Here is a 15,040-nt window from a genome sequence, read left to right on the forward strand (position 1 = left end):
TGAGGAAGCCCTATATTGGTTGGAAAGAACCTTGAATTTTATTCAATTGAAGGTTATTATTCAAAATCCACACAATGATAAAGACTTTATATGTGAAGGTTATCCATGACAATGTTTTAGTTGATGTTTATATTATGATCACCAATAAAAGCAATCAATCCTTTTCATCAGAGGCCTTTAATTTTGGACATCATTCTAATAGGCGTTGAATGTCATAAATTGGTTTTGTATAATACATAAAATTATTCACAAATTACTTTAAAAGAGACTTAAAAGGGAACCAAACAACACCCAAACCAAAATCCAACCATTAAAAATAAAAATTATGCAACCATTCTTTCAAAGTGTACCCTTACCTCTTTTGTCATTGACTTCCATTTATCAACTCCTTGTCTATTAACCTGCATGAAATAGTTCATACTTCAATTCCTACAGATTCACTTCACACATGCAAAACATATCCAATGGCCAACAAGACCAAGTTTACCATAGCTTCTCTGTATATAAATGACATATCACACAACAAAAAGATAACTTATAACTATGGGTTTTGAATCTAGCATACCCCTTTGGCATCAACATTATCCTCTTTGTATTTTTTTTTCTGAACTCCTCCCTGCCATGACAGATTTTGTAAGCAAGCAAACATGGCTTTTATTTAAAGAGTAAAAAATAATACAACTCATTGAGGCATCTAGGTATTCATGCTTCTATGTGTACACATGCATATGCCTTCACGTTGCAGGAACATAATGCCCAATAGAGGTATGCTATGTTTGGAATCAAGGACCTCAACACTGCAATGTGTAAACTTCAGTATATATTTTGACAGTTGGTAAAGCATATATGAAGCATATATAATATAATTTTTTCCCACAATAGCAATGAAAATTACAAACCAGCAGATTAAACCATTCTAACTAATTGTTTCAATTTTGAAAAGTGTTATGGAAAGATTCATATTCCAAAAATTCTAAAATAACTAAATCAAAATCGATTTTATTACAAGAATTTCACAATGTTGTAGTATTGTTTCTTAATTCTCCACCAACTATCGAATATAATAACTTAACTTAAATTGGTTGCAAATTCTAGGAATCTGACAGACATGAGTGAAATAAATTGTTTGACCTCATTCCTGTTTGTCAGATTCTGAAATATTCCTAGAATATGGAATCTATTTAAAATTTCTGAATACAATAGCAATGCACTTCCATATGCTTTCTCCACTCCTTAAAAAAAGGAATATTTGTGAGTTTCGAAATGCTCCACTTATCCTTGTGAAGTGTAGTACTACACTTTTGTGTGACTTGTAAGTATCCTCCTCAGCCAAACTATATTACAAGCTACAATTATTGTTACCTTATATTTTGTTCTAGTATAGGAAAGAAATGTTTTCATTGGTTTCTGATGATAGGATAAAATACCTTATTCAATGACCAATGATATATACCTTATAAGTTAGAAAGCCTCTCATCTACCATATAATGTGATTGATTCTATACTCTAAAGTACCCTTCACATATGTCAAAATTCTCTTGATTGTCACTCAACGATCAACCTTGGTAGTTGTAAAAAATTTAGAAATGTGATTTGTTAAAATCCCATTTAATGGTTGTCAGATAAATCAAAATCCATATCAATTGTTTATAAAAAGATGCATTTGTTAATGTGGTTAATAACTTCAAGTCAACCTCTATAGGTGTAGATGTTGCCTTACAACCAACCATCTTAATTTTTTCTAACAAACTTTTAACATAATTTGTGTGTAATGCACATTAGAGAAATTTGAGAACTAAAATATTACACAATCACAAGTTAAGGTTTAGAATTGTTCTTAAGGAAAAGTTGTTGCCTAGATCTCTTCTTTGGATGAATCTGCAACCACAGAGAAGGTTATTGCTGCCCAGACCGACTTTGTTTTCATAAAACTACCTTAGCTAGTCCTTTGTGCCAAAGTACTGCTCCATTGTTGCCCTGAACTGGCCTTATCAAGTTTACATTGCAACCAAAGAACTGCTTGCAGCCCAAAATAATGTTTTTGCTGGCCTAAACTAACTTAGAAAAACCTTGGTGCCATTGAATTGCTACTCAAATTAATCACACCACAAAACCCTTTCTTGCTTGCGAAATCAAATGAAAGGTGCCTCACAAAATTAAGCCAAACAAATTAGAGAGGGAGAAGAGAGATTGGCTAGAGTAGGATCTTTTACCATCGAAACTAATCAAAGAAAAAAGGGATCTTAATCCCTCAGAGCCTCAACTCATAAATCAGATAGATCCCCAATCCATGATGAGAGAAATGATTCTCCTCTCTTATTTATAATTCTCTTTAGGGTCTCTTTTCCTAAATTTAATTTGAGGGGCTAACAAGTTTCCCTCCACTTTGCCCCAATTATGGCTTCTTCCACAATTTTTCCTCCAATTACTCTAATTTACTCAATGTTAATCCAAAACATTGAATAATGGGTTCCCCTCTTTATAATTGACTATAGCCTATGAGGTTGGATAGGCTACTTTGTCCTCCCTTGGGCAATTAATTTGAAGAGAACAATACATGCCCTAAAGTGGGGCCCTAAGTTGTTGGTCAAGTATTTTTCTACATAAAATTAGACTTACAAGTCCAAAACAATAAGCAAAAGCATTGTTTATAGTCATATATATCGAGGGCATAATCAACGTTAATCATTCTCCTAATTGGTAAGGTCTGTCTTACACTCAATTTAGTGCATTTACAAGGCTTATTTCACTATTTTATTGTGTCCTCATTGCAATGTGTTGTTGTAGAATATCATTTTCAAGTTTTTCAATCATCTAAACTAACTCTTAATCCCATCATCCAATAAATATTTATAGGCACTAGTCTATTAATATTGTGGTAGAGTGTTTTGATAGTGTAGGGAAGCCTCCCATGGCATTTTAGGAGTTGGCCTAAAGAGTGGGGACTCATGTTGAGGTGACAATGGGAAATTGTCCTGTGTGGTGCTCCTCTAGCATCTTGCTAAACCTTTGGAAGACTGATAATCCGTGCGGTAATAGCTTCCACAAAAAGATTTATTGACTAGGGAGATTGTCTACTCTAATATTGCTTGCCATAAATCATGGTGTTGTCCCTCCATTTATGTCCCAAATCATGGGTGAAGATGTAACAAAGCTATTGAGCTAAAGCCTAATGGAGAGTACTCCTTGATTAATTTTTATGGAACGTTTGAGAATACATTCCATTATGCCTTCATTGATTTGAATTTTGATGTTTCAAACTTTCATTTCATGTTTATTGTATTTGAATGATTTTCAGTTTTTTTAAACATACTTAAGCTATCTATGGCTTAGTGATTGATCACAAAACATAAATGAAAAATGGATCTTGTGAGCATGCAAATGGTGTCCTATGGTTCAAGTGTGAGTAGTATAGGTATGTTTTTTAGGGGCCAAATATACATTAAGCATACTAGAAACCTATGCATGTATTCTGAACACTAGGAAGACATCAACTGAAATAAAATCGAAGCTTTCACTACTCAACCATTGAGCAACACCACCCATATGCAGGTATCTGGTTCCATTGTCCAAACTCAACTTCACTTTCTAGTTGTTGCGCTGGCACTCCTACATTGTATTCATAACGATTGTACTCTTTAGTCCCATTGACCTACTTTTGTGGTCATTAGTCAGACATTAATAAAATTATCTTATCTTCCAACTTCGCATATATCTTACTTGAGATTCTATTCCACTCATGTTGTATTTCCTACTAATGAGACCAAATCAATTTATCAAAAAGAATTGTAAAGTAATTTGAATGCCATGTTATCCCCCATAGTACATGAAAGGATTTCATCATTTTTTTGTTCCACTTACCAAACATATCTTGATGGCACAAGTGATTCAGTCTTCAAATGCAACTAAGGGTTATTTTATGGACACACATTTTCCCTGGCATTACCCTTATGGTATTGTATTACTGACCAACTCCTCAACAGTGGGCATGCAATGTCTAGAGGAAAAAGATCATTGCAAGGTCTAGAACATATTTATACATTTTATAATAGTTGAACCTCATAATAGCATATGTCTAGAACAGATTTATACATTTTCTAATCTTCCCTTTCTGCTAGAAATCATTTCCAAAGATAGTTGTCTTTTATCCACTTGTGAATCACTTTCTAAAACTAGATATTCATGGTTTAATACAACTTTCAATTCACTGTTTGCCAAGGCTAAAATCAGATCTGAAAAGAGATATAAAAGTCTACCTTTGTTGACCCTAGAAATAATTTGTAAGAGTAGATTTCTGTGTGTGTACTAATCTGCTACAAATAGTCAATCAAACCTAGAAATTAGACCTCTTGTCCTCAATAATTTACAACCCATAAAGAGTATAGATTATACATTTCACCCCATCTGAAATTGGACTATATATATATATATATATATATATAGAGAGAGAGAGAGAGAGAGAGAGAGAGAGAGAGAGAGAGAGCAGATTCTTAATTATTTCATGATCCAACCTCTATGTCATACACTCTTCAATTGAGTAGACATAGGAAAGTCCCTTGTGGTGATTGTAAATCAACCTAAAGTGAGGGTTCCAAGGTGACAGTGATAACTCTTCCAAGTTTCATTTTTCCTTTCAACCAGTGAAGGCTTTGCATCCAATGTGAGAGATTAAGTGGTGACATGCCACATGGAGACATCAGAGGCAGTTGAATTTGATGATAATAATTAATCAAGAACATGATAAAAACAAGAAAAGAGTGCAAGGATAACTGACTCAAGACAACATATGATGAATACATTACAATTCTTAATGAACATATTTAGCATATGTCAGTCTGCCCCATAAGATCAATCCTAGGAATTGAACAAATGTCGTGTGTATGTAGCAACTAGCAAAGAACATACTGCTTTCAAGCCAAATTTCGAGATGATAATAAATAATCGGCCACATGGTAAAAACAAGAAAGAAGGGCAAGGATACTTGACTCAAAACAACATATAATGAATGCATTACATTTCCTTAATGAACAAATTTTAGTATGTCAGTCTGCCCCATAAGGTCAATCCTAGGGATTGGACAGGAAACATGTGTATATAGTGGATAGCAAAGAAAATTCTGCTTCACAGACAAGTTTCGAGACAATAATAATGTATCACATACATGGTAAAAGCAAGAGAAAAGGGTAAGGATAGTTGACTGAAAAAAAAATATAATGAATGCGTTATAGTTCCATGATGAACATATTCCCTATAAGATCAATACTAGGGATTGGAGAGACATGATGTGTGTATGAAGCATCTAGCAAAGAAAATATTGCTTCCAAGACAATATGAAAAGTAGAGACTAAAATACTTTTATGTGAAATCCTTGGAGCTAGACTTGGCTTGTGACATGGAAACTATGTTGTCTTCAGAGTTTCTCTAAGACTTTCACAAACTAAGATTTTGTACAAGGAAACTCTCATGCATAGTTTAGACAATCAATCAAATATCAAATATCAAAGTCAAAAACATTCTAAAGGTTCACAACTAACCTATACGTACTTTTCAAACCTCTGAAAGTCACATCCTCCTTATTTTTCTCATCCACATTATCATCCACTACTGCAAGTTTCTTTTTCTTTATTTTCTTCCTTTTCCTTGATTCCAAATTCACAAGCCCTTCATGCAATTTTTCTTGCTTGGATTTGCTCATTTTTGCAAAAAAAAAAAAAAACAATATAAAAATACAACGAAAGACATTGTATTGTCAATACAGTGGAAGTCTTTTCGTAAATTGCCTCTGTACTACCTATTGCTAAAAAAATCCACAATCATAGTATAAGATACACTTTATGATTTTTTCTCCCAACCTTATTGCCATTTACCAAGGTCATATAACTAATAAATATGATAGGATAACAATAACAAACTAATGCAACTTTCCACAGATAATGCTATTTTATGATAAACTTCAGCTACAAAGAAATTTTTTGACCTAAAAATGATGTTACTGAACTTAAAATTCAACACACTATACATTGAAAATGTCAGCAGTCCAAAAAGCAGGGTACATAGAAACATTTCCAATAGAAATCAAAGTTGTTAAAGGCAAAATTTATTCCAGACCCTGCTAATATTAAAATTTATCTTAAGATAATTGTCAGTAGGAACACGAGCAAAGGGAAGGCATGGGTGATGACTCCTGGTGTTTGTTATAGATGTTTACCTGTCATGTCCATTACATTGGAAGGCTCCAACCATTTGACTTACAAATATGCTTGCAACAGGTTCCCCTCTACAATCAGACAAATTCTTTGAATTTATTCATGAGTCTGATTACCCAACAAGTGAACAAATGGGACTCCTAATGAAAATATGGATAACTTACATCAACTTAAAAGATGGCATGAAGTTATAGCTTTCAAACTCTCACCAGTGGTTGCACAAAATCTGGTCCCTGATCTCATTGATTATGCCCTGGTTGGAAAGTTCTCTTGCCTCTAACCAACCCAACCCTTTTCTTCCTCAAGGAAAAATCGTAATTTCCATTAATATTTGAAAATTACATATTGTAGATGCTTAAAGAAGCATATGTTGTAAGTTGTGGTGTTCCACCTTCATATGTTCTTGTACAAAAAACCCCATAGGGGGATCTAGTGATAATTACGTAATTGCATGTCAAAAATAGATATATACATAAAACTATAATGGGTGCAAAAAGCACTATCAGTATCTCAAAAAAAGACCCATGAAATCAAGCCCTGTCAGGCCCCTAAATCCTTTAATCAATGTATGGGTGGTGGTAGTATTGATAGAAGTTCGATCCCCTCTATTCTTGTATCAGCCATAGGCCCCTAGGCTGGATCGCGACCTCCTTGGATAACTGATCGGAAATCTGGTTGTGCTCCCTATAGATGTGATGACAACAGATGGAGTCAAAGTGGGATTTCAAAAGCAGTGCATCATCCAATATATTCCTGAGTGTGTGCGCATGACAAATAGATGTATTGTTGAACCAATTTATAATGATCTTAGAGTCACCAAATATTTGTATATGCCTACACTCCTTTTCTAAAGAAAAATGCAAAAGATGTCTGAGTGTGATCAATTCTGCAAAGTTTTTAGTATCATTGCCCAATCCCATTTGAATTTTAAAAAAATGGTTATTTGATAGATGTAAGAGGGCCCCTCCCCCACAACCATGTGCTTGGGTAGATCCATCAAAATAGGCCCATGGTAGGTTTCTGTCAATGGCTTTAGGAATGATGGTTCACTGGGGTGCAGGTTAGTCATCATCAGGTATGTTGGAGTATAGGGATAAAACATGTGCAGAAGCCTGAGTCCAGTGAGGTTCAATATCTTTGAAAATGGATTTGTTGCGAATCAGCCAAATAGACCAACAAACCAATAGAGGAAGGTTCCTAACTTTAGGAGGATGGGCAGAGGTCCACCATGCTTTCCAGGCCTCTAGGATGGAGATCCCCTGCCATCAGGCCTCTAGGATGGAGATCCCCTGCCATCGAAAAGTGATAGAGAGGGAGGTGAGAATCTGTGTCCAAAAAGCCAAAATGGAGGGGCAGTGAAGGAAGAGATGGTCAATAGTCTCGGAATCATGTCGACAAAGAACACACCAGGTAGGGCCATGGAAGGATCACTTCTTTAAGTTTTCTCCCATAGGAGCTTTGTAGTGGAGTAAAATCCACATGAAAAGTCTAGATCATGGCGGGGCCTTCAATTTCCACAAAACACTCCACCACCAGTCCATAACTAGTGGCTTATGTGCTGCATAAATAATAGTATAGCCATCCTTGGGTGCATAATTACCATGCTTGGCATGTACCCAAATGAGTTCATCTTCACCATCGGTTAACCTAACATGTGATTCAACAAGGGCATTAGTGTAGCTAAGCCAATCTCGGTGCCAGTTGTCAGGAATGCCAAGTTGAAAAGCAGATTTCCATGCCTGAGAAAATATGTTAGAATTCTCTAGATCTGTGATTTGATCAAGATATGTAAAACTAGCATTAGTTAAGTAATGAATGAGACCGAGAGGGGGCCTGTAAGCATTACCGCATCTGGACCATGGATCCATACCAACATGAACTAAGGAGCCAAACCTTATTCTCCAAGCCAGTCCATCACGTATGTAAGATATGGAGTTTAAGACAACACACCAAATGGATGAGATGCTCAATCGGTTCCAAGTGGGGATTCTGACCCAATCAAGTGTGTGAAGGGGCCAGATATATTTATGATAAAACACCTCAGTCCATAAAATTTTTGCAGTGGGGATTTTCCAACCCATCTTGGCAGAAAGTACTTTAGAGAAGGATTCAAGGGTTTTCAGTGCCCAATCTCCCCATTTCTTGGGAAGTGAAATCAGGTCCCAACGAACCCATGCATATATATGACCATCTTGTTTCCCTTTCCATAGAAATTTGCAGCACAACTGTTGAATTCTCGACAAGATCCCCTTAGGAATCCAGGCCATGGACATCTAGTAGACCAGAGTGGCTTCCAAAACTGATTTGATTAGTACGAGTCGTCCAACTCTAGAAAGATATTTATGATGCCAAATGTTTAATCTCCTTTCAATCTTGGCAACAAGCCAGGTCCAATCAACAATCTTGTAATGAAGAGGTTTGAGTCGGAACCCAAGATACTTAAGTCCATCATCAAAAGGTAGAAGTGTAAAGGGAAATCTCTGATGTGCATAATGAATCTCATGTGGCGAGCATCCTACAGATGAGATGGTATATTTTCGGGCATTACACTCCATACCAGTGGCTCGATTGAATAATTGCAATAATGATAGAAATGTTGATGAATCACCAATACCCCCGTTGAGGAAGATTAATACATCGTCGACAAATAGAAGATGTGTAATATTGCAGTTGTTGATGATCTTAATACATTGGAGACGACCAAGTATACGATCTTCATAAATGAGTCGGCTCAAGCCTTCCATGACAAGCAAAAAGAGTAGTGGAGATAGGGGCAACCCTGTTTAAAGTCGCAATCAGCATGGAAAAGGGGGGAGGCAGAACCATTTATTAGAACATTGTAGGAGACCTTGGTGATGTAGCACATGATCTAGTTAGTGAAGTCCAGGGCCCAAAACTTTTATATTCATGGAACTTGATCTCATTTGGATAAGGCTCTATGTCTTCCTTCCTCGGTAGAAGAGAGTTTTGTATTACTTTATTTTCTCACAAAGAGGATTGAGACCAAATTTTTGAAAGGGAACCTTGGTTTAGACTCATGACGCCTACTATACTTATATTAATGGGATATGAATTTTAACCCAATAGATATACCATTGTATGGATCCATATCCCATATCCTTTAATTCCATTTATCAAAAATCAACACCTTGGCTTTGTCTGGAAACAAAATCAGAGGTTCATAGTGTGCGCAAACCCATAAGACAAATATTATTCATATGCTAGAATTTGTGTCACAAAAGAATGTAGAATAAGATCTACTAGAAACTATCATTCTTAAGTACATATGGATTGGGGAAACACACAAACGTTAAATTATTAGTAGATTCCCTTCAAATGCAATTGTTAGGAACATGCAATAGGAAAATGGAAGGTGGATGCCTTGGCCTCTAGTGTCTGATAGAAACCTCTCATCTCCAAATTCTCATATCGATTTCAGAGTCCCTATGCCTAACTGCAGTAAGAATATGCAACGGGAAGGCAAGCATTGTCGCTCCTCGTGTCTAATAGTGAACCATAATCTATGACATGTCATGTCCATTCTAGAAGAGAGCTCCATCGCCCCATTGCCCCATCCCATAAATGTGTTTGTGAATTGATCCCTCTACGATCAAAGTCTAGACAGATAATCAAATTTTATGCAAGACACTGACTACCCAACAAGAAAAAAATAGTACTCCTAAAAAGAGAACATTCACATCTAGTTAAAAGATAACACGAATTTCCAAGTTTAGATTTTGATTCCCTTGGAGGGTTTGTTCAAAGCCTAATGGTCAATCTATTTGAACTTGTGAAGGATAGATACCCCTATCTCACTCTCCGCTCTTCCAACAAGATTGTCCTTTCTGTAAATGAAGATGCTACAGGAGATGTTATAACTTTGAATATGCAAATTCAATAGTTGAAGGAAGAAGTTAGTCATCTGCGTGGTCAGCTCAAAGGAGTGTCGCCCACTCAAGAAGATGACTATGGAAGCATGGCCCTGTTGAGCTCTCTAGGACCATATGCATGGGATATGAAAGCTTTAGCAATCCTACTACCTGCTCATAACAAGGCTCTTCGCAAAAGAGATTTGGAATATGCACTTACAAGAGCCCTGAAAAGAGAGGAATCTTTAGAAACAACAATGAAGGCAATGGCTGCTGAAAATGAACAACTAAAAATTTTGGTTAAACAATGCGAGGAAGATGCACCATGTGGAAAGATGATGCTCTGTTTTCGAGAAGAAAAAATTAAGAGACCTGAGGCAGTTTCTTATAACAAGATGTTTGTGGAAGAACACCTTTTAGAAGCGAAGAATGTGTTAATGGAGGAGCTACAAATTCTAAGGAACCATCTCGATCGCAATCTTGAGGTGACAAGGTTTGCAATGGAAAATATAAGGTTGATGGAACAACTAAGAAGGTACCAAGAATCTTATGAGGGTGGAGATCTAGAGCAATGTTGGCTTAGTGGGTCCTGACCCAGGTTCAGAGTTAGTTGTGCCAAACAAAACCTTACACCACTGGCCCTTTCAGCATCAACCTGTGTAGTGTGGACTAAAGTCTCACCCGAAGCAGTATGGGGGGATGTTGGAACCAAGTTTCCGCACCCAAAGATCAGTGTGATGTCCTTTTTATGTCATAGATCTACCTTCACGTAGATTTCTAAGCCCTTAGGGCTTGGCGCTATAGTTTCCTTCAAAAGGCCTCTAGACCTTCGCGAAGGTCTACGATCGGCTTCTGCGGACCTTTAACAGATAGGTTATTTAATTGATTGCATCATAAACTAGCCTCAGATCGGAATCCACACAGATTTGCTTAAGCGCTTAATAAACTTAACAGAAAGTATCATAACCTTCACATAAATACTTAACATGCATTGCATTCAATTAAAGAGATTTGTCCAATAGATTCATGCATCAAGGGATTATTAATTCATAAATACATTCTTTCATCACGACATATATCATAACATAAAAAATAGAAGGAAATAGATAAAACATATGAATTTCTCCAACAATCTTCTTTATTGATCTTCAGTATAAGGTTACAAACTGAAAACTTCCTTGCGCACTCAGTTGCAGGGGTCCACGCACTCAGCGGCGGATACTACTCTAGGCCTCTGCACACTCAACTACAGGGGTCTGCGCACTCAGCTGCGGATACTACTCTAGGCCTCTGCGCACTCAGCTGCAGAGCCTTTCCCCCCCTAAGACTTACTCCTCTGCTCTAACTCTCTAAGACTCCCTCCGTCGTACCCATAGAAAAAATCATAGATCTACCTTAGACTCTCTAAGACACACCTATTTATACAATCCCATGGTCCGTGAGCCAAGGGTAGATCTCAAAATCGATTCAATCTTACATAAACACAGGTAAAACCCCCTTTTGACTCCTAACTGACTACACACTCCACATCCACAATTCACGAAGTCTTTACATCTTTTTGTCAAAATTTACAGCGAAACTTGAGTTTTTAACCTAAAAATGACCCAAGGGACCCCATCCCAATAGGCCCCCAACACAATGATCGTGACTCGCCCTCGAGTCACTCAGCTAGCACGATGACCTTACTATGAAGATCCCCCAACTCTTCCTGCACAATTGCTACCTCAACAATGCTTTATGTAGCTTCCTGCTTCACTTGTTTGACAAGTTGCTCCATAGCTGGTCCTTCGTCGACTAGCTTGATCTTCTGCTGTTTGAGCTGCAAATTATTTAGCTTCTCATTAATGTTGGCTGAGACTTGGTAGGCTTCATCCAACCAAGGACCCAACATGGCCTTAAGAACTGCCTCTTTTTTTTGAGTTGCTTCCACCTGTGCGAGGAGCTGCTTCGCCTCCTGTAGCTTGGTGAGGCGCTGCACTGTAGCAATGGAGCGCGTCGTTGCCCTAACCTCGTCATACTGCTTTTGGAGCTCATGGATCTCTGTATTCAATATCTGCAAGTTGGGGTCTTCCTACAAGGTCATCACCAACTCCATGGCCTGTTCAAACAAGGTTGTGCAGTTAATCTCTTTGGGAGTGTTGGATTCAGATGGTTATAAGTTTACAGGTCAGGATGGCGTCTTGAAAGTCTTCAAAAGTGCCCTTGTGGTTATGAAGGCAGAGAAGGTCGGGAATCTTTACAGGTTAAAAGGAAGTACTCAGGTCGGTGAAGCAGCGGTTGCGTCAGAAAAGGAAGAAGCAGGTACTCGTCTGTGGCATCAGCGTTTGGGTCATATGAGCGAGAAAGGTCTTCACATACTGATGAAACATAAATCTCTTCCCGGTCTGAAATCCTTGAATTTAGATTTCTGTAAACATTGTGTGTATGGGAAACAGTGTAAACAAAGATTTAAAGTTGGCAATCATAATAGTAAAGATGTTTTAGACTACATTCATTCTGATCTGTGGGGGCCTTCCCCTGTTATGTCATATGGAGGTGCATTGTATTTTTTAACGTTCATTGATGATTACTCTCGTAGAGTTTGGGTCTATATGTTAAAAAGGAAAGCTGATGTATTCAATGTCTTTAAACAATTTAAAGTAATGGTAGAGAAAAGAACAGGCAAATCTATTAAATGTCTAAGAACTGACAATGGTGGTGAGTTCACTTCTGTTGAGTTTGAACAATACTGTAAGGATGAGGGCATTGTTAGACACAAAACTGCTGTTTATACTCCTCAGCAAAATGGTGTTACTGAGCGTATGAATCGGACTCTTATGGAAAGAGCCAGAAGCATGATCAACAATGCTAACTTGCAAAAGGAGTTGTGGGCGGAAGCAGTATCTACTGCTTGTTATTTAGTTAACAGATCACCTTCAGTAGCAATTGATTGTAAAATTCCTGAAGAAGTCTAGACAGGTCAGTCTTGTGACTATTCTCATTTGAGGATATTTGGCTGTGATGCTTATTCTCTGATTCCGAAAAATCAGCATTCAAAGTTAGATCCAAAGTCGAAATGTTATGTCTTTGTTGGATATGACTATGCAGTGAAAGGATATAGGTTGTGGGATCCTACATTGCGGAAGATAGTCATTAGTAGAGATGTAACATTTGATGAATCCTCTTTGTTAAAATCAAATGTTGAAAGTGTTGAACAGGAACAGGTATCGCCGTGTCAACGAGTTCAGTTGGAGGCTAGATCTTTCGGTGACAGTCGAAAGGAAGGAGAGACTTCTGGAGACAAAGGTGTTAAAGACACAAAGGAAGCCGTTGAAGCTTCTGAACCAGTGCAAGTTTCTGAACCAGTTCAGCAACCAGTCACTCTGAGAAGATCAACAAGGGAAAGGAAAACTCCCAAAAGGTATGAAGATTCTGCTTCATCTTTTGCTTTGGTTACTGAAGATGGGGAACCGTCTTGTTATCAGGAAGCGATAGATGATACAGATAGCGAAAAATGGAAAAAGGCTATGGAAGAAGAAATGGACTCCTTAGCCAAGAACAATACCTGGGATCTTGTAGAGCTTCCTGAAGGGAGAAGTGTTGTTGGATGTAAATGGGTCTTCAAGCTGAAAAGGAAAGTTGATGGTAGTATCGAGAGATATAAGGCGAGACTGGTAGCAAAAGGGTATTCTCAGGTTGAAGGTATAGACTTTCATGAGATTTTTTCTCCAGTTGTAAAACTTGTTTCTATACGCACTGTGTTGGCACTAACTGCGTTGCTTAATCTTGAGTTAGAACAGTTAGATGTTAAAACAGCTTTTCTACATGGTGATTTGAACGAAGAGATATATATGGAACAACCAGAAGGTTTTGTACGAGGTCGCAGCAGAAGATTAGTTTGCAAGCTCAGGAAATCATTGTATGGTCTGAGGCAGTCTCCCAGACAATGGTACAAAAAGTTTGATTCCTTCATGGTGAGCCAGAACTTTATAAGAAGTGAGTAAGATCATTGTGTGTACTTCAAAAGTTTCAATGGCATATTCATTATCTTAGCTTTGTATGTTGACGATATGCTTATTGCAAGCAAAAGCATGGAAGAGATCAATAGGTTAAAGGCTCAACTCTCTAGGGCGTTTGATATGAAGGATCTTGGAGCAGCAAAACATATCTTGGGCATGGAGATACACAGAGACAGGAAAAATGGTAAGCTTTGGTTATCACAGCAGAAGTATGTGGAGAAGGTACTTGAAAAGTTCTCTATGAATAATGTGAAACCTGTTAATGTTCCCCTAGCTTCCCATTTTAAGCTTTCTTCGGTTTTGAGTCCTAGAGCTGATGAAGAAAAGCAGTATATCTCTCATGTACCATATGCAAATGCGGTAGGCAACTTAATGTATGCGATGGTATCTACAAGACCTGACATTTCACATGCAGTTGGAGTTGTCAGCAGATTCATGGCAAATCCAGGTAAAGAACATTGGCAAGCAATGAAATGGGTGCTTCGATATCTAAGAGGCACAAGAGATCATTGCATCGTCTTTAATGGTAGTGAAGGATCAGTCTGCGGATATGTAGATGCTGACTATGCAGGTGATTTGGACAAAAGAAGATCTACTACAGGTTACGTCTTTACTCTTGCAGGTGGAGCAATTAGTTGGATATCAAAGCTTCAAGACACTGTTGCATTGTCCACTACCGAAGCTGAATATATAGCTGCTTCAGATGCCAGTAAAGAAGCAATCTGGTTAAAGGGTTTGCTCGATGAAATTGGAAGAACGCAGGAGAAAGTGAGTGTACTTTGTGACAGTCAAAGTGCTATTCGCTTGGCCACAAACCCTGCCTATCACAGCAGAACGAAGAACATTGATGTGAGATATCATTTTCTGAGACATGTGATCGATGGTGGAAAAGTAGCTCTTAAAAAGGTCCACACACGAGAAAATTGTGCAGACATATTCACAAAGCTAGTTACAGTAGAGAAGTTGC

The 15,040-nt window shown here is 37.6% G+C and overlaps 1 pseudogene; it reads left to right on the forward strand.

The window, feature by feature from the left end:
• Positions 1-9,975: 9,975 nt before the first annotated feature.
• Positions 9,976-10,668, forward strand: LOC149240402 (kinesin-like protein KIN-12E; annotated as a pseudogene).
• Positions 10,669-15,040: the final 4,372 nt, after the last annotated feature.

Source organism: Pinus tabuliformis, chromosome 8 (assembly GCF_031772625.1).
Source record: "Pinus tabuliformis cultivar Carrire ecotype Pingquan chromosome 8, CPIR1, whole genome shotgun sequence".
Lineage (NCBI taxonomy): Eukaryota > Viridiplantae > Streptophyta > Pinopsida > Pinales > Pinaceae > Pinus > Pinus tabuliformis.